The 25,300-nt window shown below is 33.0% G+C and overlaps 1 long non-coding RNA gene across 1 annotated transcript in view; it reads right to left on the minus strand.

Annotated features, from left to right (window-relative positions):
• Positions 1 to 2,322: 2,322 nt before the first annotated feature.
• Positions 2,323 to 25,300, minus strand: part of LOC102160555 (uncharacterized) — a 105,831-nt gene continuing 82,853 nt past the window's right edge. Inside the window, exon 3 of the long non-coding RNA XR_302933.4 lies at positions 2,323 to 4,074. This is a non-coding gene — a long non-coding RNA (uncharacterized LOC102160555). The remainder of the gene's footprint in view (positions 4,075 to 25,300) is intronic.

Genomic DNA, 25,300 nt, shown 5'->3' on the forward strand with positions numbered 1-25,300 from the left:
TATACCTCAGTGTGCCTATGCCAATTCCAAACCCCAAGTCCATTCTTCCCCACCCCCCAACTCTCCTCTTTGGTAATCATAAGTTTTTCAAAGTCTATGAGTCTGTTTCTGTTCTGCAAATAAATTCATTTGTATCCTTTTTATGTTCCTCTAATAACAAACTACCTATATACATTCCCCATGAAGTTGCATATGCTATTTGTTCTATATGAGATTCCCTTCTCATCATTGTTTGGTTGGGAAACATAGACTTAACATTTCCATCTATCCACATATTCTCCCCTCTAGGTAGTCTTTTCTTACCAGTTAGTTTCCATTCCAAGCTACTACCATCACATAGACAAAGTCACTGCCTTTGGTATATGGCAACTCCCAGTACCTGCCCATCAATTTTGCTGGGAACCTAAAAATGCTCTAAAAACATCTTAAAAAAACAAAACAATTTTTCAGCTCAGTTAATAAAATTGTGCTGGGTTCTTAATTTTTCTTATAAACTTTGATAAAAATAGTTCTCTTAATTTTTTTATCATTGTTATTTTGTTGCTCATTGTTACTCATGTTGTGCATAAGGTTTATTATTATTCTAAGTAAAGGGACTGATCTGCGTGATTGGCTTACAAAATTCAGTGTTATGTCTTTCTAATATTTTTCACATATATTATTGCTCAGTTACTATTCCATTAATTTTAGGGAGGCAGAAACTCAAGCTCATAAACCATAGTATTAAAGTCAAAATTTCAGTTGTGCTAATTTAGGAGGCTGTTTAAACTATGTGTTGGAATTTTTTGTAAAACTTCATACTTCATTGGTGCAATTTTTCACCCTGACATTCTAGAACTTCCGGTGGAAGGTAGAAATAAGGATTCGGAGAGTATTCATTGACATCTCAAACTCTTTAGGAATATGAAATTACCAATATGAAAGCTTAAGCAGGTAATTTTGATGTTCGACCTAAAATACAATGACTGATATTTATATGTAAATTCTATCTTTTGAGCTCAGTTGAAATCCGCACTTCTGTATTCCAGGGAAACTCCTCAGAAACCTAATTTTCAGGAAATGATGCTTTCCTTTGAAGGAAACATTTCTCATAGAGACCTCTTCACTGAAATGTAACTGAGTGAGTAAAGCATGAGGCTTTGACTATTTGTGACTGTGACCTGAAAATATCATTTGGGGGACAGTATTTATGGCACAACTTTTTAAAAATAAAAATTAACATAAAGCACACCCCAATATTTTGTAAGAGTAGGAAAAAAATTGCATGGAGGTGATACGAGGTTATTTCCTGTAATAGGAGATTTGATAAAATGCCTGGCTGGTTCCATTTGTATAAATGGTCTGGAATGGTTTATGTTCTCACATCAGTTCAGTCATTTAAATGCCGGAGTCTAGTTCTCATAGTTGAGCCTGTATGAATCTGGAATCAGGCAACTAATCATTTGTATTGCCCTGAGCTGCAATAGTAGGAACAGCAGCATATAAACCAGATGAAACAGCTTCATTTACAATTACAAAAGCAAGGGCTTTCACAGAACAGGACGGTTTTACTGTAGCAATTCTATTTTCTAGATGCCATCTTCTTTATTTGAGAAATAAGCTAAAGCATTGAAAATTTTTTTTGTGTGTGTGTATGTATACTAATTTTTGAGTTGTTTTAATGGGGACTAGGAAAGAGAAGAGATATTTAAATATAGAGAATTATAAGAGAATATTTAAGTATAATTTCATTTCTATTTCTATTTTTCGGACAACACATTTACTTTGAGTTAGAAAACAATGATTTAAAATATTTGTCCACAGTACTACTGGATGCTATAATGCCATCACTGTTGTGTTCTTTTATATTGCAAGATGACATTCATAGCAGATCCTATTATGCTACAAAATATGACCATAATAGTGTGATAATGTTATGGATAAAATGATTTCTGATTATGCTGTCTTTTGTATATTTGAAATGATGCAAACTTTCTATAGCAGGATAATGAATTTTTATACAGAGTAGAAACTGTATGCTATATTAGTAATGGGGATGGAAAAAATCATAACAAATAATTTTTTCTTGACATCGACATAATTTCAGTGGTACATATTTTTTAGGTCAATGACCACTGGATGATGACATCCATAATAAATTTGAAATAAAAGGCAGTAGAGCCTACTGTGCCAGGGAGTTCCTTTGGAGAGAGAAAATACTGTAACATTTTGCTTTTAGATTTTTATTTTTTAATGTAGACAAAAGGTTCTTAAATGTAGCTGTAAAGTAAGTGTCTTAGAAAGTTGACTCTTAGTCAGATTTTGACATCTGTTAACTGGTTTTATAGAACAGTTTTTAAAGCTGGCTTCAGAGATCATTATGTAACTATATACAAGAACCAATAATGTCAGCATGCCATAACAACAAGTCACTGTGGTTCGATTTCAAATACTGCTGTGCATTTAATAGCTTCCTGAATGCATTGTGTTTTTGTCCCAACAATATGATTGCATTTTGGGGCACAAATTAGCAGATTAGTATTGATAACTCTTGTGTTCGATTACAAAAATTGTGTATCTTGCTCTACATTTTCAAGTAGAATTTTTCTTTTCCCTGGAAAGCTGTCACATTCTTAGAACAAATAATGAGAAAATGGTTTTATTGTAGGGTCCAATTCTCATGATATTTGGTTTATCATTATGTTTTTTTCTGTTTCCCTGAGTCTTGAATGTCAGCCTGTATTCTCAAATGAAAGGATTTCTGATTGGAGATTTCTAAACCAAATATAAAAAACAACCATTGAAATTAAGTAAAAATAAATATGTTTGGTATTTCAAAATTTATTTTGATCTTATCTTTATTTATTTTTCTTATGAAGAGTAAGTAGCAAGGAATAGTATTTTTTTTTCTTGCCAGTAAGGATGCATTCCATTGTGATATGAAATGATGTATTTCACTCCAAAAGGTAGCTCCAGACATAAAACTAATTATCTTCTCTTTTTTTATGGATCTAGTATCCTAGCTTTATAGAAGATGTTCATCAAACTTTGGTTATGATTTGTGTTCACCAAACCCCAGGCTCACACATACAGAAAGTAGTTGATAAGTCACATTATGCAATAGGAATGTAAAATTCAATTTTATCCATGTAAAAAGCCCTCAAGCAATATTTGCTGGGTGAGAAAAATACAGACAGCAATTTCTGTTTGGGTGGTGCAACTGAATATCATATTACATTCTAATCTGCTACACACATTACAAATCCAGCCATAAGAACACACACTTAAGATTCTCCAAAGTTAACCTCTGAAGGGAACATTGAGGCCAAATACTCCTTAGATTTTCATTTCACTACATTAGCAAAAATGTCCTAGGGGAATGGAAAGGCCCTAGCTCATTTTGTATTTTCAATTGTCATACATAAACACATAAAATTGAATATGGACGATTTGATCCACGGTGCATATGGATAACAAATAAATATGAAAGCTTTAATTCGTCCAGGTCCCGTTCACTTTTTAAATGTCTTCTCTATTACACTGGTAGGTGATTTTACCTTCTCTTAACCATGCAAAAGCTATACTGTTTCAAAACTGCAGATTAGTGATGGTGGCAGCTTATTTCTTTTGGTTATCTACAGCACCATCTCAGTGTCTTGAGGCATAAAAGAATATTATCTGTGTGACAGTTATGGCTGGAGCCATCTATACTGTTCATGGTATCAGCACTCCAAGTGCTCTGAATAGAAATCATTCAGTTTAAGATATTTTCTATAGTTTCATTAAAACTTAAAATCCCAAAGTGCTGCAAGTTATAGCAAAGGTTATACAAAATTTTAGTGAGTCTCTTACATGGAAAAGCATAGAAATGGTTGTTTTTTGTTTTGTTTTGTTCTTTTTTTTTTTTTTTAATCTTTTGAGGTAGATTTGTTCATCTTTGCAGAAGCATTGGCCATAGTAAAACAACCTATAAATCTGCTTTTCTTCTTAATTTTCATCCTAAGTAACGTGTCACTCTGATTGTGTGGGATCATCAGGAGTGTCTTCAATTACTGCATACAGCCTCTGATCATAATACCTTCCTTCGTTCTGAATCTGGGGGAGGATGTGGAGAAAAGAGGCAGAGTGAGTGGTGGGAGAGTAAATGCACAGCTAGTTCTGTATTACAAATGTCAGGTTACAGAGAAAGTGTATATATTCACATCAGATAATTTTGAAGCGGGAGTTGTGATTGCAATAATGGCTCATTCATATCTGCATTTCATTTAAATGCACTGTTTTGACTCACTGAACATTTGTCAAAGACAGTACAGCTAAACTTTCTCACATGACCACTGAGGTAATGACAGCATTACATTACCAGGAAACTGCATGCCTTGCTGATACTTCCATTTTCCACAGCAGCTTATGAAATAATCAAAATGTGTGCATGAAATGGCGGCCTGCTTTGAATTTATTTTAATACAGATGGGCTTATGCTGAGAGAAGAAAAGTCTTGGACCCCCGACACAAGAGACAATGACTTTGCACAAAGCTGAATTTTACTAGCAAAGAAGACGGATATATGAGTATTAGACTTTTCATAGCTATAGGAAGGATAATCTTTCAATCAGATTAATGAGAAAATATATTGCACGGGCCCTACAGCACTTTTTGCTTTCCAGGCTAATGCGTGATTTAAATCCCCAAAGTACATTTTCAGCATTACAATATCCTTTGATAATAATGTCGCTGGCACAAAGACAGATAAAAATAAAACAGTCCCCCTTGATTTCCCATTTTAGATTTGAAGTATATGTTCTGTTCTTTGCTGGCAATGAAGTGAATTCTATTGAGAAGAGTCACATTTAATAAGACAAAGAGAATTTTCTAATTATGCTACCTGTCAAGATGGAAATCTATGGGATTGCAACTGCAATTGAAGAAACAGAGGAAGCAATTGCATATAGTCCCATTTACTTTGGTGTATGATTACTATTTGCACGTAGATATTGCTAAATGTAAATCAAGCAAACACACAGAAGCATGCTTTGAGGTAAACACCAAAAGGCAGGTTTCAGAATGGATCCTACCATTTCCATTTCAATTTCAGTAACCAATTTTCTGAGATTCTCTAATTCATTTATTGCAAACAACATAAACCACTGGAAATGTTTAACAAATGAAAAAAATTGTATGCTGTGTTACATAACCAGCTAATGTGGAAAATTGTAAAGCCAAACATACTAATGTTATAAATATATATATATGTATGTGTGTGTGTGTATATATATATGCACACACACAAACATATATATATACATACACATACATAATTATGCATAATAAATATCTACCAGAGGTAGATGGCTTTCAGGAAAAATATATACTAGGAAATACAGATACAATGACTCTAGATACATACATACATTCTGTTATTTTTACCTAATTTGTATTACAACTGTGCTGACATCAAAGAAAATCTCACTACTATTCAAATGCCTTACTGGAAGTTATCACATGCCATTCTGTATGAACCTCTGGGGAACAGTTCCCCGTGCCCCATCAAACATTACTCTTTTTTTTCAGCATTGCAATTGTTGAAACACTATGGCACATTAGACAAGGAAAATAAATATTGTGCTTTCAATGATTTCCTCTTATGCTATGTATACACAAAGCCACTCACAATCAATAATTATAAATACTGGCATCTGCTAAAAAATAAATCTACTAGTTCTCAGATGATGATAATTGTGATGAACAGGAATTTACCAATATCCCATTTTCAGAGATGCATGAAAAGAATAAAAATAGTTAATCAAAACATAACAGCAGCAAACTAATAATTAGAGATTTAGCTTTAACAACTAACCTCTAATCTCCAATTGGTTAAATGATAGATGCCATTAAGTTCGGCAAATACACTGACAAAGTATTCAAATGTTCTCAGCTTCACATAAATTTCAAATAGATGTTTCTAATCATCTAAGCCAAATTTTTTGTTTTTCAATCCATTTTGTGACCATACAGAGAAAACAGGGTATTCTCAAAGCATTAAAGCATTAATTCAAAAATTAAAACCCTGAATATGATTTCTAAAATAACCTATTTGATACCTTTGAAGGTGATCCAACAATTATTATGGCATCATTGCCATATTTTTTTTTACAATAAGAAAGCCATTGGGATTAAGATAGGACCCCCAAAAATGCTTTATGGATTATTAAAGTTTTGAATACATAAAGTCAAGAATGCTCCACTCCATATCTATTATTTCACAGTCTAATACCCATACGTTATAGGCTAACTTGTGTCCCTCTCGAAAATGCATATGTTGAAGCATATCAAAATATGACTGTATTTGTATATAAGATATTTAAAGAGGCAATAAAACTAGATCACTAGAGTGAGTCCTACTCCAATATGATTGCTGTCCTTATAAGAAAAAGAGATCGGGAGGAAGAAATATATACAAGGGAAGATCAGATGAAGACACAGGGAGGAAATGACCACCTATAATCCAAGTAAAAAGGCCTCAGAAGAAACCAGTCCTGCTGTGATCTTGGATGTCTAGCCTCAAGGATGGTGAGAAAATAAATTTCCATTGTTTAAGCCGTTCAATCTGTAGTATTTTGTTATGGAAGCCCTGGAAAACTAATTTACAACATAGAAACATGAAACCTGGAGAAACAGAAGTTTCAGATCTCTTTTTAAATGTTAATGCATCTATGAGTTTTTAAATAATGGGTTAATAATAAAATTTCATATCAGGCTAACATGGCCTGATTGTAATTTCTGTCTTTCAGTTCATGAGAATCAGATCCTCAGCAGTTCATGGAATCAAGTATACACAAACTGAGTCAGATTAGGAAGTTATATGTATGTATGGCCCAAATCCTGCAGGTATTTTTGTACCCACTGATTTATATATTACTCAGATCATGTCATTTACCATGTGATTAACTGGATAATAATAAATATTCATTTCACTTAGTGCTAAACAAATGCAACTGTGTCTACATATGTGTAATGACAGAGTTTTGGGAAGTTAATATAATTTTGTTCAACTTGACTTTGATATCTAACACAACTTAAAAAAGTAGCTTGAACTAAGAGTATGCCGCAATCTGAGTTGTTGAATAATAATTAACACTAAAAGTAACAATTGCTATCGTATATGAAGCACTGAACTATGCATAAATACATATTACTTCATGTAATTTTCACAGCCTATGATCTAGATATATTTTAATCTACATTTAAAGAAAAAAATGAGACTTTGTGAAATGTATTCACTTGTCTAAAATATATAACCTGGATTCAAGTCTGAGGTAGTATGGTACAGAGCTGGGCTTTGAAACAGTTTTTTACTGATAAAATTAAAATGATGGGTCATCATTCCTTTCATCATTCATATTGAACAAATTTTGAAAGAATTCTCTTCCTCCTAAATTTGTTAACTAATTAAGAAGGTTAAAATGGTAGATAAGCAAAAGAGCAATGTCATACCAAATCCACTTCAGGTTTTCAAAACTTGAAGAAGATAGGTAGCAACTATTCAACCAGAGATAAGAAAATCATTTACTGTATATTTTATTGACGAGTGGTTTAGAAAGATGAACTGTATTATGGAAGGTGGAAAGTAAAAATACTTTCTCAGATTCCCTTTACATTGTTTTCCAGTTTAAAAAAAATGTGTATTTATGTTTGCCTTCAGGAAGAGAGAAGTGGGGAGATGTGGCCTATTTAAAAGTTTTTTTTGTTGGGATGTCCAGAGGAGGCAAAAGCAACACATTAAGCCAATTTGCTGGAGCCTAATGAAAACAAAAAGTAGCAGCACATAGGAAGGAAACCTTGACCTAAGAAATAAAAATAGTGATTATTCATGGAAAATTTTCTCATAGGATGTAAGTATATGCTGGATGGACAGGTGAATAAATTATGCGGCTTCCTTGAGAGATTTGAAATCTATTCCTTGGATAATTTATATTTTCACTTAGAAATAACTGCTTTAACCTTGTGTACCATAAGTTCTTCACCTGCAAAATGTGGTATATGACATAATCATGAAAAGTATTTGAAGACGTTAAAAGACACACTATTGTTGGTACTGCAAATAAAAGTATGATAATTTTACATTACAGAATTGAGACTTTTCAGGATGTTAAGAATATGTTTAGGAGTTCCCATGGTGGCTCAGAGGGTTATGGACACAACATAGTCTCAGTGAGGATGCAGGTTTGATCCCTGGCCTTGTTCAGTGGGTTAAAGATCTTGCATTGTCACAAGATCTGGCATAGGTCACAGATGTGGCTCAGATTCTGTGTTTCTGTGGTTGTGGCATAGGCCTGCAGCTGCAGCTCTGATTTTATTCCTAGCCTGGGAATATCCGTATGCCACAAGTATGGCCATAAAAATTAAAAAAAAAATAAAAAATTAAAAAGAATGTGACTCAAAATTGATTTTGTCTTATCTATAAAGAAAATTCCTTGTTAATTTTTAACATTTAAACTTCTGGGGGGAAAAGGGAAAATTTTCTTTTCAAAATCAACTTTTTTTAGCAACTAAAAATAAAGAATTAATTTGCAAATTTTGATAAAAATATCTGCTTCCACGCATGAAGAATATTTTTGTGTGATTTGATCTCCCTTTGCTAACTGGGGGGGGGGGGGGAGTTGAGGTAAACTTCACTTAATGTTCATTTTCTGACTAAAAGCAATTTCCTAAGCAGGGACAGAGAGAGTGGAACAAAACAGAATTTGAAGTCTCACTGAGTTAATGAAGCAAAGCTTAGTATTTGGGGAGGCAGAGTTCTCTAGAATTTATAGAGCAGCGAGCAAAGAGTTTTGTTGTATTTTTGTCTGAAATCCATCTGTCCTCTATGGAGTGGTTTTCAATGAGGTAAGCAAAGGACCAATTATAGGGAACTATAGGGAAAAAACAATTAGTAGGAATCTATAAGCATAATAATTCCTGGGCTCAGAGAGATCTGGGAATAATTCTAGTTTTCCCACAAGCCAAAGTGAAGAGAAACTGCCATATATATGTATATATATATATATATATATATATATATATATATATATATATATATATATATGGCTTTCTGTAGAGACTAAAAAAGGTCAGGCTATAGGAGTTGAGTGAAACTAGCTGTAGACTAAAGGCTATCTAGATTCGCCTTATAAAAGCTTAATATAAGCCTGAAGAAACTCGGGTTGTTTTGCAAGGAGTTTGGGTTGGGGATCCAGCGTTGCAGTGAGCTGTGGTATAGGTCACAGATGCAGCTTGGATCTCACATTGCTGTGGCTGTGGTGTAGGCTGGCTGCAGCTCCGATTCAGCCCTTAGCCTGCGAATTTCCATATGCCACAAGTGTGGCCCTAAAAAGAAAAAAAAAAAGTTTATAGAGGAAAAGAAGAATAAATAACACATGGGGCAAATCAGAAAACAGATTTATTTCACAAACCTAAATAAATGGAAAGACATTCTGTGTTCATGGATTAGAAAAACTTAACATTGTTAACATGGCAATACTACTCAAAGTGATCTATAGATTCAATGCAACCACCTATCAAAATTCAAATGACCTTTTTGGTGGGGGGATAGAAATGGAAAAACTTATCCTCAAATTTATATGAAATTGAAAGGGTTCCCAAATAGCCAAAACAGTGGAGAAAAGGATAAAATTGGAGGACTCATATGCTCCACTTTCAAAACTTACTAAGTGATATAAGTCAGAAAAAGAAAGACAAATACCCTATGACATTACTTATATGTGGAATCTAAAATTTGGCACAGGTGAATCTATCTACAGAACAGAAGCAGACTCACTGATGGAGAGAAGACTTGTGGTTGCTGAGGGGGAGGGAGTTGGATGGAATGGAGTTTGGGGTGAACAGATGCAAACTATTACCTTTAGAATGGATAAGCAATGAGGTCCTACTGTACAGCACAGGGAGCTATATCTAATCACTTGTGATAGAACATGCAGGAATATAATGTGAGAAGAAGAGTATGTATACATGTATGACTGGGTCACTTTTCTATACAGCAGAAACTGCCAGAATATTATAAATCAACTATAATAAAATTTTAAAAACTTATTACAAAACTGCAGTAATCAAAAATATGGATAAATATATGAATCAATGGAAGAAACATGATTCCAGAAATAAAACCACACATATATGGTCAATTGATTTTCAACAAGCGTGTCAAGACTATTCAGTTGGGAAAAGAATAGTCTCTTCGACAAATGGTGTGGGGCAACTGGATATCCACATGCAAGAATAAATAAAGTTGGCCCTCTAGCTCTCACCAAATATAAAAATTAGCTCAAAATGGTTCAACACGAGTTCCCATTGTGGCACAGCAGAAACAAACCCGGCTACTATCCATGAGGATACAGGTTCGATCCCTGGCCTTCCTCAGTGGGTCAAGGATCCAGCATCACCGTGAGCTGTGGTGCAGGTCACAGACACAGCTTGGATCCCGTGTTGCTGTAGCTGTGGCATAGGCTAGCAGCTATAGCTATGATTTGACCCCTAGCCTGGACTTCCACATGCCACACCTGCCCCCACAAAAAGCCAAACAAAAAAAGTTTCAACAAACTACATAAAATCATAAAACTCTTAGAAGACAGAGTTCCCATTGTGGCTCAGTGGGTTAAGAACCCAACTAGCATCCATGAGGATGTGGGTTTTATCCCTGGCCTCACTCAGTGGGTTTAGTTTCCAGCCTTGCCACAAGCTGCAGCATAGATTGCAGATTCACCTTGGATCTGGCATTGTCGTGTCTGTGGTGTAGGCCAGCAATTACAGCTCCAATTCAACCCTAGCCCAGGAACTTCCATATATGACAGGTTCAGCCTAAAAAAGAAAATAAATAAATAAAATAAAATAAATAAAAATCTTAGAAGAAAACAGGTAAATCTCAAGAACCTCAGATTTGGAAAGGATTTTTAGATGTGAAATCAAAAACATGAATAAAAAAAGGAAAAAGAGATAATTTTGGATTTCATCAAAATTAAAAACCGTATGCATGAAAGAACATATAAAGAAAGCAGAAAACAAACAAAAAAAAAAACAAAAAAAACAAAAACAAAAACCTAGAGAATGGCAGAAAATATTTGTAAATCATATATTTGATAAGAGTCCAGTATCCAGAATATACAAAGAATTCTAACAATTCAAAAACAAACACAACTTTTAAAAAACGGCAGGTTTTAGTAAACATTTCTCCAAAGAAGATATACAAAGGGCCAAAAAGCACATAAAATATTCTCAACATCATTAGCCATTAGGGAAATTCAAATAAAACCCTAATAAGATACCAGTTTACCTATTAGGGTAGCTATTTTTTAGAGAGGGGCAGGGGAAAAAGTGTTGGCAAAGATGTGGAGAAACTGGAACCCCTGTCTATTGCTGGCTGATTAGAAGGTAAAATGGTTCAGTGACTGTAAAAAACTGGTGTCTCTCAAAAAGTTGGGTATAGAATAACCGTATGAGTCTACAGCAATTCCACTCCTAGGTACAGACATACTTCAAAGGCTAGAAACTAGGTACTAAAACAAGTATGAGAAGATATATATTTGTAGCAGCACTATTCATGATAGTTATAGGGTAAAGCCAGCTCAAATGGCAATGAATGTATGAATAAATAAACCAATTGCAGTATATGCATTCTACAAAACAGATGATGTAAAGATCATTATGCCATGTAAAAGTAGACAAACACAAAAGGCACACAGTGTGTACTTCCATTTATTTCAACTATTCAAAATAGGTAAATCCATAGAAACATAACATAGATTGGTGGTTGACCAGGGCTGAGGAGATGAGTGACAGGATGAGAAGCAATTGCTTGATGGGTATGAGATTTTTTTTTTTTTGAAGTGATTAAAGTGCTAGATAAAGGTAGTGACTGTATAACACTATAAATTACTCATTTCCTCCGAACTATTCACTTCAAAATAATTAATTTTATGTTACGTGAAAAATATATTACTAAATTTAAAAAAACAAGCAGCAAGAAGTAGCTTTGAAAAACAAAATTGCATTCATGATTACATTAAAATAAATAATCTAAACCAATAAAATAGTAGATGTTGTTAGAATAGATAAAAAAAAAGGCAAAATCCCACAGTATATAGTCGATAAAAAAATTTACTTTAGATACACAGACATGAACAGGTTGAAAATAAAGTAGTCAATGTAAACAAAAATCTTAACATTAAATAGCTTTATTAATATCAGGTAAAGTAGACTTCAGAACAAGAAATATTACTAAGGGTAAAAAGGGTCATTTTAAAATGGTAAAGGATCCATTCACCAAAATGATGCAGTGATCCTAAATGTGTATGCATCTAATTACAGAGTTTCACAAAATTGGAAGCAAACATTAAATAGAAAAATATGTAATTACAGTTTTCAGTACCTCTCTCTTTCAATATTGTTAGGAAAGGTAGATAGAAAATACTAAGAAGAGGGAAAACTGAAAAAACTTTATCGACCCACTTTCTTAATCATTAAACAGAGGTCAACTTGCTGAAAATGATGGAATACACATTCTTTTTAGCTCAAATAAAACATCCCTTAGCATAGATCACATTCTCGGCAATGAATCCAGCCTCAGTCAATTTAATATGAATGAAAACATATGGAATTGTTATCTGACCACTATGGAATTAAACTAAAAATCAGTCACAAAGATATTAGCAAAAGTCTCCAAATACTTTGAAATTAAACAAATAAATTTTAAATAACTAATAGGACCAAGAAAAATTTAAAAGGGCATTGGAAAACATTTTTTACTCATTGAAAATTAAAACATGACATATCCAAATTTGTAGAAGAAAGGGAAAGCACTGTGTAGAGGAAATTTTATAGCCTTAAGTGCTTGTATTTCCAAAGAAGAAAGGTCTAAGATCAATAATCTGAGCTTCCTCCTTAAAAAATATAGAAAAATACAGAGAAGTTAAACCTAAAATAAGTATAAAGGAATAAGAAATACAAGCTAGAAGTATATACAATAGAGGCAAATCAATCAAATTCGAAGATGGTTATTTGAGAAGATTAACAAAAAATTAAGCCTATATGAATCTGAAAAAGAATGGATATGTCTATATGTATAACTAAATCATTTTTTTACAGAAGAAAACATCACAACATTGTAAATCAATTATACTCCAATAAAACTTTAAAACATGAAAAAAAGGAAAAAAATTTAAGCCTATCTTTAGACTAATTAAAAAAAATTAGAGAACACGCAAATTACCAATATCAAACATAGAATAAGGGACACGAGTGCAGATCATATTATCATTAGAAAGATCATAGGAGTTCCCGTCATGGCGCAGTGGTTAACGAATCCGACTAGGAACCATGAGGTTGCGGGTTCGGTCCCTGCCCTTGCTCAGTGGGTTAACGATCCGGCGTTGCCGTGAGCTGTGGTGTAGGTTGCAGACGCGGCTCGGATCCTGAGTTGCTGTGGCTCTGGCGTAGGCCGGTGGCTACAGCTCCGATTGGACCCCTAGCCTGGGAACCTCCATATGCCGCGGGAGCGGCCCAAGAAATAGCAACAACAGCAACAACAAAAGACAAAAAGACAAAAAGACAAAAAAAAAAAAAAAAAAAAAAAAAAAAAAGAAAGATCATAAAAGAATGTTTTGAACATCTTGTAATCAGTAAATTTGACAACTTATATGTAAAGGACTTTTTTTCCAAAACCTGAAATTATCAAAATTACTCAAATTTTTAAAAACAAAAAGCAGTAAGATCTAAATAACTAAATAGCATTAAAACTATTCACAAAATTACAAATAATATTATTTTATAGTTAACTTGAAAAAATAGAAAAAATATAAATTTAAATGAAAATAAATTCTCAAAATATTTAATACTCAATGCTCAAAGGTATAACAGGTTAAGTTCTCAATAACTGATAACAGTAAAAGTTAGCACAATAGCTTTGATAAGCAATTTATCCACTGAGTTTAATAAGAGCCTTAAAAATGCACACTCTGGGGAGTTCCTGTCATGGTGTCAGTGGTTAACGGGTCCGACTAGAAACCATGAGGTTGTGGGTTCGATCCCTGGCCTTGCTCAGTGGGTTACGGATCCAGCATTGCCGTGAGCTGTGGTGTAGCTTGCAGACATGGCTCGGATCCCGCATTGCTGTGGCTCTGGTGTAGGCTGGTGGCTACAGCTCCGATTCGCCCCTAGCCTGGGAACCTCAATATGCCGCAGGAGTGGCCCAATATGCCGCAGGAGTGGCCCAAGAAATGGCAAAAAGACCAAAAAAAAAAAGCACACTTTGAAATGTATTTTATATCAATATAAAAAGATAATAATAAATAACACAATGGTATTTTTTTACATTTTGGGGGAAAAGTGTATCTGACTAGACTGGAAAATCTTATTCTAACTCAATGACTAAAACCAGCATGCCAAGCTCTCAACTGAGTCCTTCTCAATTTACAAAAGTGTACATTAACTCTTGGCCTTTGTAATAAACCTTGTACCCTTGTATATCAAGATGGTACATTTATCCTTCACAAAATCGTACAGTTAAGAAAGGGAATTTTTTTTCCCCTTCACAGAAAACATAAAAATGTTTTTTATTCTCCAAAATTTTTTTTGGTTAGGGGAACTACTTTTATGCAGTTCTTGATTGACATTTCTTTTCAGTAGTCTTTCCTTATAAGAGGTGAAGGCTTATTTAAGAAAAGATGAGATGACATAAATAGAGCTATTCTAGCTTATTTTTTTCCCATCTCATAATTCCATGACAATTTAGAGAAGAGTCATATTACGTACGGTTCGTACTTTTGCAAAGTTTTGATAATGATGAGGATAATCCTGACGATGATGATTCCCATTTTCTCACTTCCCCTAGCCATCAATACATCCTAAACTATCACAATTTGCAAACTGTGGTCTGATGCTTCAATTGAACTTATTCTTGAAAAATAAAACGTTTTACTTCTGGTTTAACTCTGACATACAAATAATTTAGAAATAATGACTCTGTCCTCAGAACAAGAAAAAAACTGAACTAATGGAAGATACAACCTTTTTTTTAGCATCCATCATAAAACTGAGGTTGCAGGGTAAAACACCTCTTCATCCAGAGATAGGCAAATTCAGAATCATAGCCAAGATATGCTTACCTAGAGCAAAAACCACCTATTAGAAGCTTAAACTACTAGGAGCACTCTAAATGGTAATTTCGAAGAATGGCTAGAAATTAAGTGTAGAGTATAATGAGTGTGATAGACTCCTTGGACCTTCAGTCTTAGGGGGTCTCCACACTTTGGTGGAGGGGGTAACCATTCAAGAACCATACTCTTCAGGAACAAGGGGATCAATGTGAAGATTCAAGACAAATCTCTTTGTATCACTGGCAGAGAGAGGTGAAGAGTAATCATTGCAAAATATGCCCAGCACATTATCAGTAACAAATGCCTAAACCCAGAATAAAAGACATTGTCAAGGACTTATTCCACATGGAAGAACATCATTCTTTCAGCTCCATCTCTCTCTTGTTTCCCCTCTTACCTGTGGGAGATAAATAGGCTATAAAAATGAAGAACCACTTGTGTAGTCTCAACCCAGAGACAAAAAGACAACTAAATTGTGATTTAATCAGAAACATATTCAAAATTTGCCCTCTTGTAACTACTATAAGAACAGGGTGCCAGTATAATACCAGTGGATTACATCTGAAAGAACTTCAAAATGCAAGCTCTCTTAGAAGATGAGTACTTAGAGAAGACAAAAGATGAAGACAAGACATTAGAGGAATTGAAGCCTTTGGCACCTACAGCAACTGTAAATATAAAACACAGTCCTACATCTATCCAGACGGAAATAAAACCTCACAGTAACAGCCAAATTAACTCAATTTCTAACACACAACAAAAAATTTCCAGCTTCCAACAAAAATTTTTTAAGGCACACAAAATAAAAAAATAAAATAAACCTGAGACAAAATAGTACTATATAACCAGACCCAGATATGATGCAGATGATAAACTTGTCAGACAGTTTAAAATATTATGATTAAAATATTAAAGTGTCTAAGGAAAAAATACACAACATGTTAGAATGGATGGGTAATGAAAGCAGAGGTAGAAATACTAAGGAAAGGAAATGTTTAAAAATTGAAACACTGTTAACATGAGAGATGCCTTTGATGGGCTGATCTGTAAACTATACACAAAATAAAAAAAAAATCAATGAGCTTGAAAACGGGTCAATGGAAACTTCAGAAACTGAAATCTAATGAGAAAAAAAGAGGAATGAAAAAAATAAAATATCCAAGAATCAAAAAACAATTTGAAAAAGTGTAACACATGTAAAAGTGTAACACATGTAAAAGTGTAACATGTAATCGGAAGAAATAAAACTGTAACAGAAGAAATACTTAAAGTAGTAATGACAGAAACTTTACAGAATTAATGGCAGACACATAAGCATAAATCCAGGAAACTCAGTAATCCTTTAGCAGGATAAATAACAAAGATATTACATGGGACATAGCATATTCATGTCATACAAAAACAAAGAAAAAAGGAACATCTTGAAGGAAGCCAGAGGGAAAGAAAAACCCCTTTTCTATAGAAGAACAAGGATAACAATTTCGGTAAATTTTCTGCCAAAACCATGCAAGAAACAAGAGTAACTCAAATGTTTAAATTATTAGGAAAAAAAAACCAACACAAATTTCTATATCCAGGAAAATTATTCTAAAAAGTGAAAAGAAAAAAAAATTCTCTAACAACCAAAAACTGAAAGAATTCATCATCCCCATACTGTTCTTGAAAAATGAAAAAGTTCTTCAGGCATAAGTAAAATGATAGAGGTCAAAAACTCAGATCTATATAAATAAAGGGAGAGCCATTTACATAATACTTCATTCTAGAGCAGAAGAATGTACATTCTTCTCAAGCTCATATGAAGCATTCATCAACATAAACCACATTCTGAATCATAAAATACATTGAAACTAACTTAAAAATAGAGAAAAAATATATAAAATAAGTCCTCAAATCATAATGAAATTAAACCAAACATTGAATAGAAAGATAGCTTGGAAGTCCCAAAATATTTGGAGTAATCTATGTACTTCTAAATAACGTACAGGTCAAGGAACAATCCTCAGGAAAAATTTAAATAGTTTAACCTAAATAATAATCCAACATGTCAAATTATGTGCTGTGCATCAAAAGCAGTGCTTTGAGGAGGAATCTATGGTATTTAGTGTGTACATTAGAAGAAATAAAGATTTTTAAAAAATGATAACCTAAACTTCCCCATTAATAAACTAGAAAAAGAAGACCAATTCAAACCTAAAGCAAGCTGGAGAAAATAAATAATAAAAATTAAAGCAGAAGTAAAATATTGAATACAGAAAAAATTACAAAGAAAGTGAAACAAAGACTTAAAAAAAAAAAAGAGAATAAAATCAACAAACCTCTAGACAGGATTAGAAAAAAAGAGAAGACACATACCAAAGTCAGAAATGAAAGAGGATTCACTACTACTGATCATCCCATAAACATTACGAGGGTAAAAATAAATAATTCCATAAAATAAACCCATAATAAAACTGCTAAAAATAAAAATAATTGCTGGTGAGAATAAAGAATAGGAACTCTCCTCCATTGCTAGCGGTAATTAAAAACAGCACATCCATGTTGGAAGACAGTTTGGCGATGTATCAGTCATGGAAAGAAATGATGTATTAAGCCACAAAAAGCCATGGATACGTGTGTAAAAAGCCTAATTTTGTATGATATTTTGCAAAAAGCACAACAATAGAAACGTAAAAAGAGCAGTGGTTGCTAGGATATTAGGGGAGAGACAAAGGGTGGATGATGTGAAGCACAAATTATTTTTTTAGCGTGGTAAAACTACTTTTTTATGAAGCTGTAATGTGAATACACGACACTATGCATTTGTTGAAAACCTTAGAACTTTCCAGCACAAAGAGTGAACATTATGCAAGTTTTTCAAAGTCATTTAGGATGCTGGGAGCTTCCAGGACAAATGAGAATGTGACAAGCAATATAAATATAATACAAATATGTGGAAAAAAAAACAAAACTTCCCCGAAGAGGATCCAGGAAAAAGTCTAGCCAAAGTTAATTTGCAAATCAATGGAAACTTTAAGATTAAAGGCAAAAGCAACTGCACTAAGCACTGTACTCTTGGTTAATGAAATTATTTCCTAGAGATACATGTTAACTACTCTTTTACTGCTATATAAGAATACCAGAACTGAACACTAAGTGAATTTATGTTCATGATGCGAGTCAGATTATTCACTTTTGGATTGAAGGTTACATGTAAGCAAATGCTAGAGGCTAGAATGATCCACGTTTAATGGATTAGGATTACACTCATGAGTATGGACTCATGTTTTGCTTAATACTGATAAAATTGGTTACATGCAGAAATATTTATTGATAAATTAATACACATGAGTTGGTATACACACATAGACATCCTTGCATTGTCAGCCAAGGCTGGCTAGAAGCAGCAGCTCTAGATAATAATAGCACACACAGTAATGAGCACACCTAGTGCCCAGATTTGTTTTCTATTGCTATTCTCTAATGAAAGGAACCAAGGCTCCTTAGAGAAATTTTAAATAGAGCAGGAAATATGAAAGATGAGCCTGGAGCATTTGTAATGTCTGAAAATAAGGAAGTTATAGATACATACATACAAACACACACATACATGCACACACACAAATACAGCAAAGGGTAACAAGCCAACTGAAAGAGTTCTCAATGGCCAAAACTGAAGAAATCTGAAGAAAATAAATGAAATAGTATTGGATTGTAACCCTGAGTGTAAAATACAAATCTCTGAGTCTACACTTATATAAACAAGTAACTGTATAAATAAATAAATGAGGAAGAATGAACAAATCTCACGTGAAAATTCCAAATAAATTATGTACATATTCTGCTCTAAAGGAGATGGGGCAGAAATATCACCTTTGTTAAGTGTGGGCTAGGCATAGTGATTTCTTTCCAAAGAGAACAATATGAAAAAGGAGAAAAGATAGTAGCTTAACACAGCAGAAACTTGACAAACAATACTTCAGTCAGATAATCAAGATTAATATCCTTAGTGGTATCAAGTTGATAGTATGTACCATGATATGATAATAGTAAGTACAAAGCAGTGATGAAAATTACACTTTACTTCTGTGGTTTCCTTCCACGAACATGTAACCTTAGGCTGAATCATGAGGCAAATATCAGACAAATCCCAATGGGAGACAATTCTAAAAAATACCTTAACAATACTCCTCAAAAATCAAGGTCCTCAGAAACAAGGAAAATCTGAGAAACTATCAAAGACAAGAATTGCCTAAGGAAACATAACGACTAAGGGCAATGTGGTGTCCTGAATGGGATCTTAAACATAATAGCAACTTAAGTAAAAACCGAGGAACTCTGAATTAAGGACTTTTGTTATAATAATGTATTAATATTCACTAACTGTAACAAATTCATCATAATAATGTTAGATGGTAATAATACTGGGAAATAGGTGAGGGGGATATGGCAAATCTCTATGTAAGATAATCTTTCTGGTAATTTAAAATATTTGTAAAATAGACTTAATTTTTTAAAGTATACTTGATGTCACACCTTCCTTGAATCACTGTAGTAACATTTATCTCTTTTTAACATATCAGACAGTCCAGACAAATATAAGCTAAGGAAGATTTCCAATTTTTTTGAAAGTCAATTCTTCAGTAATCTCTGTTTCTACGTATTTTATGAACAGAAGTGATTTCCCTCTCTTCCGGATTATCATTTTAAGGATATTTGTATAATGAAGAGTGTTTGAAGACAGAGATAATGTCTGCCTTCTAAGGAAAGTAAAGGAAAGCATTTATGTTTTGTCTAAATTCAGGATTCATTTGTAATGCAACTTACTGTGCAGACAGGCTTTAATCTGGGTCCATTAACATAGCCTAGTGTGATTTGGAGCAAGAGGAACTGACACAAATATGCTGATGCTCGTGTTGCTTGCTGGACCATAAGTAATAATGTCTTTTTTCTCTGACCCAGTGATCTCATGTCTTCTGTCAGCCTTCCTGAAACTGTGGCAGTTTAACTTATTAGCTTTCAAGTAGGACAAAATCTTAAACCCTTCACAGTTCTTGATAACTTAATATTTAAATATTAACATTTCATTTGTTTGTTTCAGATTTGAGTTAAACTCTATAATGTACAGAGGTTTTGTCTTTTAATGATTTATTCTGGAATGTTCTACTAACTATGGACTTTCTTCCTAGTTCTTTTCTTGTGGGGAATAGATTTTTTAAATAGTAATTAACTGAAAAACTGACTTTTCAAATATGTGAAGAGCTTTGTGTCACCAATTTGTATTTAAAGGAGTAAACTATAGACCTCACTACAGACTCAACTAATTGATTTATTGTTTCGAAGAGCTAGTCACAAGGAAAATGGTTGGTAGCAGGAGCTTTTCAATATAGATTGTTATATGAAATAACTAATTTAAGCTTGTGCAGACTCAATTACCAGCTGGTCAATATAGGACCACATCTTCAGAGGTATAATAAGAATGGTGCTCTAATTTAAAAACAACATCTACACTCCAAACTAACCTTTCCCATCACTATCAATAGAGCTCAAGGACAATCTACCTCCAGTCAAAATCCTTAAATTGGATTGTATAATTTGTCCAAATATATTTTTTGTCCTAGCAAAAGCAAAAACAAAGATGATGTTAATATAAAATAAAAAATCATTTTAAAAAAAGATTCATTGTATTATTTTTAATGGGATATATTTTTTCAAAATATTTTACCATAGTTAAAATTTGGATTCATAAGATCTATGTTATATAGATATAAAATCAGTGGTTAGAGTATTTGCTGATAACTAAGAAGCAGAGTCAGTTTTTATTAATTAATGGTATTAAGAATTTAGAAAATTGCTATGGATGCTACTAAAATGCTATTGATTTGCTGTAATGTGATTAATTCAGATTGCTTTTAGGATGTCTACCTATAGCTAAACATGAAGGATATTTTATATATATTTACATATATATACACATTTATATATATATATAATCTTCCACACCTTTACTTCTGACTAATGAGTAAAAGATGATAAATTATGTTTAAGCCTATAAAGTATTTTATAGATTTTGGTCTTCAATGCTACAGGAGCAATGTCTGATAATTTTTAATGTGTACAGAAACTGCTCAGAATCTAATTAGAACTGATTTAGAAGATATGGGATGGGACCCATGATTCTGCATTACTAACAATTTCAAGAAGAAAACAATGTTGCAAAACCATGTCTCACAATGTGGGTAGCAAAGTAATAGAGAACATATCTGAGAAACTTTGGCTTTCATGTGATACTCTGAGCCCTGCAGGTCTATTTTTGAACCAGAATAAGTGATTACCCTTGTCTTGTGATACTAGTTCACTTTTCTGCTTGATGAGATTCTAGAACATTATCAGAAATGTTGTAAATGTACATATGGATATAAAAATCTTCACTTGTAATACCCAAAGTTAAATAAAGGCTTAAGATACATTTTAATATTTATTTCTATGTAATTTTTTTTACAAGTCTTCAGTTCATTTGGATGCCTCCAACAACAAAGAGTTTATTCTCACTGTATCCCTTTTCTTATTGCTAATTTTCTTTTCCAAAAAAGAGAAACCTGCTTCTTACTATTCAAATACATTTACTCAGCCCCAGAATTCATACAAAATGGTTTCAGAATTTCTAACCCATACTACTGTGATAAACACCTATTAATGCAAACAATAATTACTTATAATTCTATTTGTCCTTAGTCTTCAGTTATTTAAAGTACTATGTTCCAAAGTTACTAGGTTATTTCTCCCTAAGTACCAAATCTTCTCACCTTTATAGTGTAAATGATATTCACTTGAAACACAGTAAGGTTTATTTCTGTTTATATTCCATAATGGTGTGTTTTTTTTCACATCCTTCAGTTTGGGCTGATTTTATATCTATTTTACATGGTTCTAAAAGTCAGAACTTCATAAAAATATATACTCATAAAATTGTCATTTCCGCCATGATTTTTACTCCATTCCCATCCCTCCAACTTTTCTGTTCTATTCCTACCTCCTCATCTCAATCACATTTCTGTTTTTTTATATATATAAATAAACAGAATCCATGTCCTAGAGCAATTTATTAAAAATGCCATCTTCGAGATGACAATTTTATAATTTACTAAATTTCCATGTATAGCTGTTCTAGTTCTAAGCATTCTGTTCTATTCCACTGATATGTTTGTCTAGACATGTACCCATCCCATATGTTTTAATTATAGACTTTCTGGTATGCTTATTATTTGATAGGAATCAGCTTTCTTATGATGTTTTATGGAAAGCTTGCATGTTGTAAATCCTATTTTGTACTTTCCTTTCTTCATTTAACAATAATCCAAGAAAACACTTCATGTATGTTTATAAAATCTTTGTCACTTCTTTCAGCTTAATAGTGTTTGGTATTGGGTATTCACACAATTTAACCAAATGTTTTATTTTATATGAGCATTTTGTTTGTTTTCATTATTTTGAAACTACAAACAATATAGTCAATAAACTTGGCATACACATTTCATATTTTTGGAGATTTACCTTCAGGATAAACTACTAGAAGTAGAACTACTTTGCCAAAAGTTAAGTGCTTAATAGTTTTGTTGGATGTTTCCAAGTTCTCCACTAAGAGGGAAACACCAGTTTTCTTCCCCCTCAGCACTAAAAGAGTATCTGTTCTCTGACAGCCTCACCAATAAAATGTGTTGTCATATTTTAAAATTTTTATCAATATAAGTAAGATATAGTATCTAAATGTAGTTTCAATTTGCATTCTTTAGTTATAAATGAGATTGAACATCTTTATATAAGCCTAAAAGAACATACATCCATGAATTTTCTATTTCTATTTTGCCCATTTTTCTATTAAGTTTTTGGTCTTTTTTTCCTCTTCTTAAAAATTTGAGAAATGCACTCAAAATTCAAGGAGTTTCCAAGTCTCCTGGATTTTTTTCTGCTACACCTGTTGGGTCCTCACTGCCCACGTGGGCAGGCTTTCTCTCGCAGGGGAGAAAACTTCTTAAGAGCAATTAAGAGCTGTCAAGGTTCTAAAGGCTTGGCTGGGAACTGGCATACACATCTCCCACACATTATATTGGTCAAAGGAAGACAAAGATTCAGCAAAAATTTTATGTGATAGCAGTGGAGAAGTATCCTTCACCCCAGGACTGGAGCATATTTCTCTTGCACAGTAAGCAAAATACAGTCAAAGGCAGAGAACTGGACCACCGTTTGCCTGTAATCTACCACAAACATTCTGAAAGAGATGTGATGAAAGAAAATAACAGATTGGGTGATTTTAATTTACACTGGGAAATAATTCAAGACATCTTCAAGGAAGAACCTTTGAAAATGAGACATAAAGTTTAAATAAGAACCAAAATAATTAAGAGAATAGCAGGATCCAAGCATCAGAACTCAAGACAGTAATGATTATAGTGCTAACAGTCTGATGGGCCTAATTATAATAGAACTTATTAAAGGCTGACCTGCATACTAATTACTCAACAAACAATTTCCCGTAACATAAACCTCCTAACAATCTTATGAGACAAGGATGATAACCTTTTCTTTATGAATGGGGAAATACGTTCCTGCCCAAGGTTACAAGCTGGACCCCCATAAAGAACTGGAATTTTAAATCAAGTCCTCTGTTGACTAAACCGCATATGAATCCTTCTCCATAAGGAAATGCCTATTTAAGACAATATTTCCTGAATATGCACAGCTCACACATGTTTTGCAAAGTGTGTGAATTTTTTTTAAATAGTAAATTACATAAATATTCATAGTGAATGTTGTCCTAAGTGCATACTTACATTGAAAACTCTCCCTCATTTAGAGATTTATTAGTTCTCTATTTAGAGGAAGAATACATTGGACTTGATCTGTTATGATTTTCTACCTGTAGCCTCTATCTTGACTAAATATTGTAATCATTCAGGGAGGAATTTTTGATGGAAAAAGCAAAAGTGAAACAAATTAAATTAGAAATTTTAGAGTTGGATCATGGGAACCAGTATTGATTGTTAAAGCTCCCAGAGATTCAAAATGGGCATTCACAGTTGAGACTCTGATCTAGAACGAAACAAAACCCACTGGAAAAATAACACTGATGAACCTCCAAAAATAAAACATTAACCTGAATTTATAATTTATACTGTGCCATTCCCTGGGGAATAGTTTTAGTCTTTGCTGTTCCTTTGCAAGCTATCATAATCATTTATTTGTGCATGATTTTATTCCTCTTATACACATTTATTGATTTTGTACTTAATTCAAAAAATACTTATTGTACTATTATAGTAGTTTATATTGTAAACTTGAAAATAATTGTTGAAGAACTGGGACATAAAAGGCAATATAGTAGCCATTGTAAGGGGTACAATAAGGAACACTTCTCTAAAGAACTTAATTGCATTTAAAAAAAAAATGGGTGATGGCAAATGTAAAAACACTGTTAATACATTAAAAGCACTACAAAAGCTTAAAAAAATCATACGTGAACCTAAGGCAAAATATTTAAGAACTAAAACTACATAAAATTGGTATGAAATACTGTAAGAATTGAAGCTTGAGTAATATAACTTCTGATTTCAGATATCAGGGAGGAATTTTTGGAAATAGTTTTTAACTAAGGTCATCAAGAATGGATAAACTTGCTGGCACTGTAGATTAAAATAAACATGTTCTAAGTAGATTCTTGCTTACAATAGCAAGGTAACTATCATGTTGAATTGTACAGATAACCAGAAATATCCATGTTTCTCAACTTTCTGCAGTGGAAGAATCTAATAGTGACTCAGACAAGTCAATAACACCAGAAATTCTAAGGTATTCTGAGGTATTAACTGAGGTTAATTGGTTCTTTCTTCCAACATGGACTATCATTTGTGCTTTATTACAGTGTTACTCTATTAGAGCTTTCTTTATCAGACCAATAAAGGAAAATTTTCTGTAATTAACAAAAGTTTGCTTTTGAAAAAATCTTTTAATTTATTTTCAATTGCTCAGCATATATGAAATACCAGGGTACTTTATTGCTTATTCCTAAGGATGACTGCTGTAATAAAAAGATGACTTTTGCAATTATTATGTTAATTATTTGCCTGTAAATCTAAAGCAATGAAGAAAACAATCTTTGGAACTTGACTGCTATTTTGGATCAGCATCTACCCTAATCTTGTTTG

The sequence above is a fragment of the Sus scrofa genome, chromosome 4 (assembly GCF_054392235.1).
Source record: "Sus scrofa isolate SSC_HxYL_T2T_F1_AM1 chromosome 4, Sscrofa_HxYL_maternal_Yorkshire_Landrace_v2.0, whole genome shotgun sequence".
NCBI classification, from domain to species: domain Eukaryota; kingdom Metazoa; phylum Chordata; class Mammalia; order Artiodactyla; family Suidae; genus Sus; species Sus scrofa.